The 10,727-nt window shown below is 39.7% G+C and overlaps 1 non-coding gene across 1 annotated transcript; it reads left to right on the top strand.

The window, feature by feature from the left end:
* The first annotated feature begins 1,483 nt into the window (after positions 1-1,483).
* LOC112608855 lies at positions 1,484-1,587 on the top strand. The gene has a single exon (XR_003116128.1). It is a non-coding gene; the product is annotated as a U6 spliceosomal RNA (small nuclear RNA).
* The last annotated feature ends 9,140 nt before the right edge of the window (positions 1,588-10,727 follow it).

Here is a 10,727-nt window from a genome sequence, read left to right on the forward strand (position 1 = left end):
TAAGCGTGTGAGTCGATGAATCAATCATTGAAATGCAGAACAAACAATACCACAGCAGACTTACTCTTATTACCATGTTGAATAAAAGTTTTCTAGCTGCCTATGTCTCATTTTAGAATTCAAAGGTGGTTTGTTTCTGGTTTTAACCGTGATGGAAACATCTTTAGTTTTTCTTGGAATACATTAAAAACATAAAAAAGAGCACTTCTTGTGAAGCAGAAATGATGAACAATAAACTCTGTGGTTTGTGAGACATGAAACACCATAACTGTTTTGAAAAGATAATTTTCCTGGAAACAATATATTTGGAAACTAATTTGGTATTTCACTGGCCAAACCTTGGCCCGCTAATCCCCCAGAGGAATATGGAATATGAGGCTTTGTGGTACAACCAACAACCAACATTTGACAGAATGACTTTTCCAAGACAGATTCAGTGCACACAGTGCACAGTTCAATATTCTGATGGTGTCTTCTCATTCACCCTCTTATGGTGGGAGTATAATTCCTATTTTACAACTGTAATAACTTAGGTTCAAAAATCACACAGCTAATAAGAGTTAGAGCTGGAATGATACAATATCTGTCCTCCCGTGATTGCTTTATTTTTTCTTGGCATAATGTCCTCCAGGTTTATCCACGTCATTGCATATGAAAAGATTTCTTTCTTTTTTTAATGCTGAAAAATATTCCATTGTGTGGATTTACCATATTTTCTTTATCCATTCATTCATCAACGGACATTAAGGTTGTTTCCATATATTGGCTACTGTGAATGCTATCATTTGAATGTCCCTGCCAAAATTCATGTTGAAATGTAATTGCTAGTGTAACAGTATTGAAAGGCAGAACCTTTAAGAGATGATAAGGTCATGAGGTCTCTGCCCTCATGCATGAATTAATACTGTTATCATGGGAGTGGGTTAATTATCAAAGGAGTAGGGTCCTGATTAAAAAAAAAAAAAAAAAAAAAAAGATGAGTTCAGCTCACTTTTCTCTCTGTCTCGTACGTTCACTCACCATGTGATATCTCCTACCAGAGAATAACCCTCACCAGATGCTGGCACCAAGCTCACGGAATTCCCAGTCTCCAGAACTGTAAGAAATAAATTTCTTTCCTTTATAAAATACCCAGTCTGTGGTATTTTGTTATAGTCGTAGAAAATAAATTAAGACAGTGAATAATGCTGTAATAAACATAGGAGGGCAAGTATCTCTTTGAGATCCTGATTTCAAATCTTTTGGATATATAGCCAGAAGTGAGGTTGCGGGTACTATAGTAGTTTTGTTTTTTAATTTTTTGAGGAATCTCCATATAGTTTTCCATAATGGCTGCAACATTTCACATGCAAGATGAATAAGTTCTAGAGATCTGCTGTGCATCATAGTGCCTATAGTTAACAATACTGTATTGTAAACTTAAACATTTTGTCGACAGGATAAATCTCATGTTAAGTGCTCTTACCACTAAAAAAGGGTTGAAATGCTCACTTCAGCAGCACATATACTAAAATAGGAATGATACAGAGATTAGCCTGGTCCTTGCCCAGGGATGACATGCAAATTCATGAAGCATTCCATATTTTCTAAAAAAAAAAAAAAAAAGCATAGGGGACACAAGAAAACTTTTGGAGGTGATTGATACGGTTCGGCTGTGTCTCCACCCAAATCTCAACTTGAATTTATCTCTCAGAATTCCCACGTGTTGTGGGAGGGACCCGGGGGAGATAATGGAGTCATGGGGGCCAGTCTTTCCCCTGTTGTTCTCGTGATAGTGAAACAGTCTCACGAGATCTGATGGGTTTATCAGCAGTTTCCGCTGTTGCTTCTTCCTCATTTTCTCTTGCTGCAGCCGTCTAAGAAGTGACTTTCGCCCCCCACCATGATTCTGAATCCTCCCCAGCCATATGGAACTGTAAGTCCAATTAAACGTCTTTTTCTTCACTGTCTCGGGTAGGTCTTTATCAGCGGCATGAAAACGGATTAATACAGTGATGGATGTTTATTACTTTGATTGTGGTGGTGGTTTCATGGGTGGATGCACACATCTAAACCCATCAAATTGTATACATTAAATATGTATAGTTTTTTCAATAGATCAATTATACCTCAAAAAGACTTTTAAAAAAGCCTAGTGAATGTTTCACAAAAACGTAAATATACTTAACATTACTGAACTGTGCACATAAAAATGGTAAAATTTATATCATGTGTTTTTCACCACCAAAAAAAAAAAAAAAAGAAGACCAAACAAAGAATAGAGCTAGATTTAAACCTAGGTCCTTTTGGTCTCAGCCCTATAGGCTTCCTGTAATACTCAGGCTATTTGAAGTTCAGCAGCATCATCATAAAGCACTTTCAATTAACTCTACCCTAATACAGGTGATATGGTTTGGCCGTGTCCCCATTCAAATCTCAACTTGAATCTTACAGAATTCTGAGGGACCCAGGGAGAGGTAATTGAATCACGTAGGCTGGTCTTTCCCGTGCTAGTCTCATGATAGTGAATAAGTCTCACGAGATCTGATGGGTTTATTAGGGGTTTCCGCTTTTGCTTCTTCCTCATTTTCTCTTACTGCCTCGATGTAAGAAGTGCCTTTCACCTCCCGCCATGATTCTGAGGCCTCCCCAGCCATGTGGAACTGTAAGTCCAATTAAACCTCTTTTTCTTCCCAGTCTCTGGTAGGTCTTTATCAGTGGTGTGAAAATGGACTAATACACAGGGCAATGAAAATTCAGGCAGAAAAAAATGCCTCCCTTCTTGACCCCTTCTCCAGTCTCCCCTGCCAGATCATTCAATCACAATTTTGCTTTTTTGAGAAAAAGTCTAAAAATGTCACACATTATAAACTGTATGAAACATGCGAAATTGACTGATGGTAATGTCTTCATTATCCTGAAGCCCTCAAGAATTATGGAACATCAGAAAGATCAGACTGTAACAAATAAACAAAATGTAGTTAAGAAATAAATTCTCATACAATACAGTTTGGAATACGTAGAAACTAAAATAAAGAATAAAGAAAAGTGCCTATAATCTAATATCCAAAGACTGTGAAGTATTTGATTGACATTTACTTAAAGATACAGATATATATTTTACATATATAATCTATATATTATTTCAAATATATAAATATGAAATCAGAGTTTGTAGTATGAAATAGTACATCTTTTTGTTTTCCACTAACATTTAAGCAGACACATTTTCTCATGTGTATTCGTCCATTTTCATACTGCTGTAAAAAACTGCCCAAGACTAGGTAATTTATAAAGGAAAGGGGTTTAATTGACTCACAGTTCAGCATGGCTGGGAAGACCTCAGAAAACTTACAATCATGGTGGAAGGCAAGGGGAAGCAAGGCACCTTCTTCACAAGGCAGCAAGGAGAAGTGCCGAGCGAAGGGTAAAGAGCCCCTTATAAAACCATCAGATCTTGTGAGAACGCACTCACTATCACAAGAACAGCATGGGGGAAACCATGATCCAGTTACCTCCACCTGGTCTCTCCCTTGAACTGTGCGGATTATGGGAATTATGGGGACTATAATTCAAGATGAGATTTGGGTAGGGATACAAAACCTAACCATATCACCATGCCTTGACACAGACTCCATGAGTTTTACTGGATGCATAATACGTTATCAAGGAAATATTTATTTAATTAATCTTTTTAAACTACATATTTAGGTTATAACTGGTTGTTGACTTCTCTTATGGCAATTCTGTCATGAACAACTTTGAAAGTAAAGCTTTAATTAGAACATTGAGATACATCCCCAGAAATGGAGTATGAGTCTGTTAGGCATGAATATCACACAAATTGCCAAATCCTTTCTGAAATGCTGCAGTCACTTCATCTGCAGTGCATTTTCCTTCACTGTACTCAGGGTCAGCTTCACAGCAGTGCAACCTGGGCAGCCCCAGAGAACCCTCACTCAGAAGGGTTTGTTTGGTTTAACGCTTTGTTGGCACCATCATGAAATTCTTAATAGTTTGAGCTTTGAATGTGTGTTTTCTAAGCAAAGTCTGATGGAACAAGGGAACATGCAGGTTACCAGAATAGATTCAGGCAATCTGTGTGCCCCCTGTTCCCTGCCGCCATATTCACATGGAGTGCCAACCATGCCTCATGAGCACAAAATTCCAGCAGACCCACAGTATGTAGAAGTTCAGTGAGGCTCAAACAAGTACGAGGTAAGAGTATTATTTCTAGAACTAGGTAAGCCTGGGGGTCCAAGGGCTGGGGGCACTGGCTGTTCTAGGAGACCATACTTTTTATTGGAAGCAGAATTTACTTCAAATGGCCAACAAGCCCTATCATATGTTTTCTTGCTTGTGTTACTTTCCTGTTTCAGGCAACCATTTAGCCTGGTTTCCTTTTAGGCCATCTTTACTCATCAGTGAGCCAAAGGTAGACAGCATTGGTAGAATGTTCACATATCAAGAAGTGAATTTAAAACAATTGAGTTAGTTTTGCGCACCATTTACACTGTTCTAGTAAGAATGAAATGCATATGCATGTACAAGCTACAGAACATATAGTTCAAAGGTAATGCAAATACGAAATGTAATTTCAGTAATTCTGCACAGGAGATTGAATACTCTTGCTCAATGAATCCAATCACTTTGAGGGAGTCAGAGCAGGATTTTACTAGGAGCAATCTTCCTTCTTCCTCTTCCATACCTCCTCTAACTGCCTTCTGGCTCAACAGCAGGTTGATAGCTTTTTTGCACAATCTAATCTGTGACAAACCACCAGGCCAGCTTCTCCAGATAGTGACAGATTAACAGCAATGTTGGTTTGAGGGCTAGTCTTTGGTAAAAGGCAACTAGGCTAACATTTCTTTATTGCCATGTGCTCTATGACTCTTAGGTTCTTTATTTACTTGCTTGCTGGTAAATTTTTACAGCCTTGTTCTGCCAAATATTGTTCTCCTTTGGATTAAGGCCTCATTTCTGAAATATAACTTTTGAACTTTGGACTGCAATAAAATTACTATTGCTATTATGAGTTGAATCTTCTTTATAAAATTACAAAGTTTTTCAGGATAGAAGGTTGGAGAACAGTAAAATAAAAAAAAATACGAAGTTTTCCTTCTAAGGACATTATTATAGCAAGAGATTATCTGGTATCCAGTGTGAAAAATCTTCTTAGGCTGATAACCCATAGCCTGGAGAGGAACCAACCTAACCTCTACGGCAGAGGATGCAAGTTAGAATCAACTGAGGAGCTTTGAAAAGCAAGAATGCTTGCATCTAATTCTCCAAGATTTTGACTTAATTGGTCCTTGGGTGCATCCTGCGGACTGAGAATTTTACAAACTTTGCAGGTGGCTCTTTATGCAGCTACAGTTTTGAAGCTGCTTAGAGCCACTGCTCTAATACCTCATTTGTTTATATTCAGAGAAGGAAATACACACAAATAGGTCGGGCAGAATGTCCACTTCTATATCGTCAGGATTCAGCCAATAATTCTGGAGCCCCTACTGGCTAACTAATACTAGGCCCTTTGGGAATTGCAGAGATGAATAAGATAACTCCTCTGTCTCAAGAAGCTTTAAAGAGAGATGGCAAGTGAGGATCAGCAAGCTAGTCTGAGAGAAGAGAGAGTGTCTAGAACAAGATATACCCATGAGCCGATAAGAGACTATACCTGTGCATTGCCTTTGGAAGGGAACTTCTGGGGTCTCTTTACAGAGGAAGTGTTGGGTCAGATACTTGTGCATTAGGAAGAAGAGCAAAAAAAAAAAAAGGCACTCACATCTGGAGATTTTGTCCAAATCCATCCCAAACCTCTTCCCCATACAAAATAATTTTCACCACTAATAAAGGCAAAACAGAAAATATTTGACTCAACCTTTTTAATTTTTTTTTTTTTTTGAGATGGAGTCTTTCTCTGTCACCAGGCTGGAGTACAGTGGCGCAATCTCAGCTCACTGCAACCTCCACCTTCCAGGTTCAAGCGATTCCCCTGCCTCTGTCTCCGGAGTAGCTGGGACTACAGGCACATGCCACCACGCCCGGCTAATTTTTTGTATTTTAGTAGAGACGAGGTTTCACCATGTTGGCCAGGATTGTCTCAATCTCCTGACCTCGTGATCTGCCTGCCTCGACCTCCCGAAGTGCTGGGATTACAGGCATGAGCCACCGCTCCCGGCAGACTCCACTTCTTGATAGTAATGTGCTTTTTCAACAGCTACACAGTCGTTGACTATCAGTGCATACTAAATAAGGAGAGAATGATGAGGGGATGAGGATTGGAAATCACTCTTTCCCCAGCAGGTTAAATGAACAACAACAAAATCCATATCTTTGTCTAGATGTGATGGCTAATCTCATGAGTCAACTTAACTGGACCATGGGGTACTCAGATCTTTGGTTAAACATTATTCTGTGTTTCTCTGTGAGGGATTTTCTAGGTAAGACTAACATTTGAATTAGTAGACTAAGTAAAGCAGATTGCCCTTAGGCCTCATCCAACCTGTCAAAGCCCTGAATTGAACAGAACAAAATCTGCCGGATTGCCTTCCAGCTGGAACACAGGACTTCTGCCTTCAGACTCAGACCTGCACTGGAACTGATCCCATCAGCTCTCCTCGATCTCAGACCTCTACACTCAGACTGCACTGTACCATCGGCTCTCTCTAGAGAACTCAGACTAACACACTGTCACAAAAACGTTTCCATGCACATTCATGTTTAATTCTCATAACAATCCTCAGTCAAGGGAATGGTGATATAATATGTGTCTTAATTGGCTCAGGGTGCCATAACAAAATGTTTTAGTCTGGGTGACTTCAACAACAGAAAGTTGTTTCTCGTAGCTCTGGAGGCTGGGAAGTCCAAGATCAAGGTGTCAGCCAATTTGGTTTCAGGTGAGAGCCCTCTTCCTGGCTTGTACATGGCTTCGTTTGTCTATACCTAATTACCTCCTAAAGGCCCTGTCTCCGAATACCATCACATTGAGGGTCAGGTCTTCAACATATGAATTTGGGAGGACACAAAAATTCAGACTATAACAGTGTGTTTCCCATTTTACAGATGGGAACACTAAAGCCTGAAAAAGTGAAGTAACTTGCCAAACGCCACCAAGCTTATGAATGCAAGAGCTGGAACATGAGCCAATCTCTCTCTCACATACACCATTTTTTCTACTACAGCCATGCTTTTTATATTAGTTATTCTAAGACATAACAAGATACTCATCTTTAGAGATAGCCAGTAAAGGTCTGAAAAGCTACCAGCCTCGCTAGTTATCTGGAAAGTGCTAATTAAAATGACAGCAAAATTCTATTTTTCACTCATCAGATGGGTAAAAATTAAAGACTAATACTATCCCCGTGTCAGGAAGGGAGAGGTGAAAGGAATGCTCTTAAATACTTCTTGTAGGATCACACATCAGTGGACTGTGTGGAGGGCAATTTGGCAGTATCTATAAAAATTTTAAATGTGTATTCTCTTTGATCAAGTAGTTTTAGTTCTTAATACCTACCCAAGGGAAATAGTTTCACATGGGTATGAAAAAGCATCCACTGTGTTTTCTGGTAACAGCGAAATATTAGAAGCACCATATTACCCATTCATAGGTAATAGGTAAAAGGATCATGGAGCATCCAAACTATGGCATCTGTGAAACCTTCCAAAAGAACGTGGCTGATTTGTATATTCTGACATAGAATGTTTTATTTAGTAGAACAAAACATGTGGTATGTATAGCATAATGTTACTTATGTGATAAAAATGTATTGTATGTCTATATGTATATAACTTTATACAAAAATTCAAGGACACATACATATCAAACTGCTAATGATTACTGCTCATCATTCTGGGATTGGAACAATGGGAAAACAAAACCAGCTTTTGCACGGATGGCATATTGTCTGAAATTCACAGTGAGAATGTGCTCATTATTGTTCATATCATTGTAATAAATAAATAGATACATAAACAACAAAAGCATGGAAATAAAGGTGCTTTTCTTTACATTATTTATTTTATTTCTCTCACTATAACGCCATGGAGAGACAGATTCCACATCCTAAATGAGAAATCAGAGAGTCTGAGAGGAGAGGGGACTTATGAGATGAGCCAGGAGGGGTTAATGATAAAGCTGGGACCAGAACCCAGGTTTTTTGATTCCAGTTCCAGTGCTCCATGGATGGCACCTTCCTGCTTCATTTAACTTCCAGTTTTCATACCATTTTGCCTCTTATGGAAGGAACCCATCAACCCATTCTTTCAAGGGAAACTTCAACTCTTAAAGAGTTAGATTTGAAAGCTTTTCTTCTCCCTCTTCTGTTTTTTTAAACCAGTCTGGGCCCAGGGGCCAGCATCCTTCTAATCTATACTTGAAACCTGCAGGTTCACTGTTGCAAAAGACTTCTCTGATGTTCCGTCCTATTTCTATCCAAATAAATCTCATTTTGCTGATGTCTATAAAGTCTGACTTTATAGCAGAGAGCTCTCCTAGAACTCTGTCTTTAATAAAAGAGGAAAGAAGTGGAACTACTAATTTAGTTTCTTTAAAAGGCATGTATTTTCATGCACATTAAGTCCATCTGTTGGTGAAATGATGCCTTTGCACAGTGTATAATTTGATAAAACCCAAAAGAACTCAGAGCTCCTAGCTTGAAGCAGAAATAGAGAAAGTGGCTGGGAACCTGACTAAAGTGGAGAAATCCACCCAACACTATTTTTAGAATTAAAAACTGATTTTTAAAAAATTATCCATCATGGAGAGAGATTCAGGTTCTCAGTGTAAGCACCTCTCAGCACATTCGAACCACTTCAGAAATGGAGATCAAAGGCCCTTGGTCTCTGCAGCTCATCCATTGCGGATATCTTTTTCATGGCACTGTGTGATATGTGACCATCTCACTCCCTGTCTTCACACTGTCCAGTGGGTCCCTACTGGCTACAGAGAGCTTACAAATTGGCAGCCACATGTTTGTTTGCCAGTATGAAGTGTTTTTAAATGTTAAATATTGACAACATTTAAAACTTGGCAGTCCACTTAAAATTCTGATTTCTGATTTCTCAAAAAATCAGAAGATCTGGCCATTCCAGGTCCAAATTCTTGCAGAGCATTCATGTGCTGATGCTGAGTAGTAGAAGTATGAAAGAGACATCACTTACTTCCTACTATGCCACAATTCCACCCTCACTGCCTGGCCCCACAATACTTGAAGTTGCAACACCCGGTCTTAAGGATTAAACTCTACACTTCACAAAAGGATATTCAAGGTTCTTCACTATTGGCTACTGGTCAACTTCTACATCTTCAGCCTCTCTCACTTCCCTATTTAATCAATAAACCTTCCTTGATCCCTAGCATGTACCAAGCAGTGTGCTAGGTGGATATGGAGATGAATAAAATGCATGCTTCGGTTAGGGCCCCAGCAGATGGCACATACAAATTAAGACAATGTGAGCAGGGTTGGTTGAATGGTAGGAGAACCACAAAGATAGTGCAGTACTTTGAGCCTAGAAATTTTGGGACTTTTGTATCTCTAGACCTGAAGAGGGACTTCTACCTGGAGAGAAACTACAACTTTCTGTTGGGAATGCAGCCAACTCAAGATAACCCTGCAGACCAGGCACTTTGCACCTGCTTTCACTCTCATCTCTACCTCTGGTTTTCTGAGAAGGCTTCTTCTTTGGCCAAAGTCAGAAGCAAAGGAGAGAGTGTGCCTCTTGATGCAGTCCAGAGAGGTCAGTTTCCTAGACAGAAAGCAGGACAGAGATAGGACAGAGTGGGTCCAAGGTACAAAGAGATGACACTGAGCCAACTCTGCTCTGCCCTTCAAGGAACTCACAGCCTAATGAGGAGACGGATGGGTCAACAGACAAGGCCAGCATGGTGGGGGCAGTGCTGTGTTAACTAGAATCACAGCAGGCTATAGAAATTCTAGTAACTACCTAGACAGAGGCAACTAACTCAAGACAGTTGAAAGCTCCAGGAAATGGTGAACTCAAAGCTGCTCTAGAAATGACTGAAGAACAAGGAGTTAGCAGTGAGGAGGGAAAGGCGGGTCATCCCAGGTGGGTCATCCCAGAAGAGAGAGCATCCCATTGCTCAGGCTTCATGGGCATCATATGCCCAACCCATTGAGTCATTCTGTTCCCTAGATGTTTCTCACCCTTTTGTACTATATCCCTGTGCATAGACACTGCCCTCTGCTGCAATAGCTTCCCCCTACCCTTTTTGGAAAGTTAAATTCAGTTCAAATTCACCTCTCCACGCAATTTTACTCCTGTATCTACCCAATAGAAATGTGGTCACACACGCACAAAAAGACACACATTAGAATATTCACAACAGTATTATGCATGGTAACCAAATGTCTATCAACAGTAGAATAGATCAATGAATTCTTAGAATAGAATATGACCCAGCAGTGAGAATGTACCATCTAAAATCCCATTTAAAAATATGAATAAATACCACAAACATAATGTTGAATTTATTAGTCCATTTTCACGCTGCTGATAAAGACATACCCAAGACTAGGAAGAAAAAGAGGTTTAATTGGACTTACAGTTCCACATGGCTGGGAAGGCCTCAGAATCATGGTGGGAGGTGAAAGGCACTTCTTACATGGTGGCGGCAAGAGAAAATGAGGAAGGTGCAAAATTGGAAACCCCTGATAAACCCATCAGATCTCATGAAACTTATTCACTACCATGAGAACAGTATGGGGGAACCGCTCCCATGATTTAAA

This window comes from Theropithecus gelada, chromosome 15 (genome assembly GCF_003255815.1).
Source record: "Theropithecus gelada isolate Dixy chromosome 15, Tgel_1.0, whole genome shotgun sequence".
In the NCBI taxonomy this organism is placed as follows: domain Eukaryota; kingdom Metazoa; phylum Chordata; class Mammalia; order Primates; family Cercopithecidae; genus Theropithecus; species Theropithecus gelada.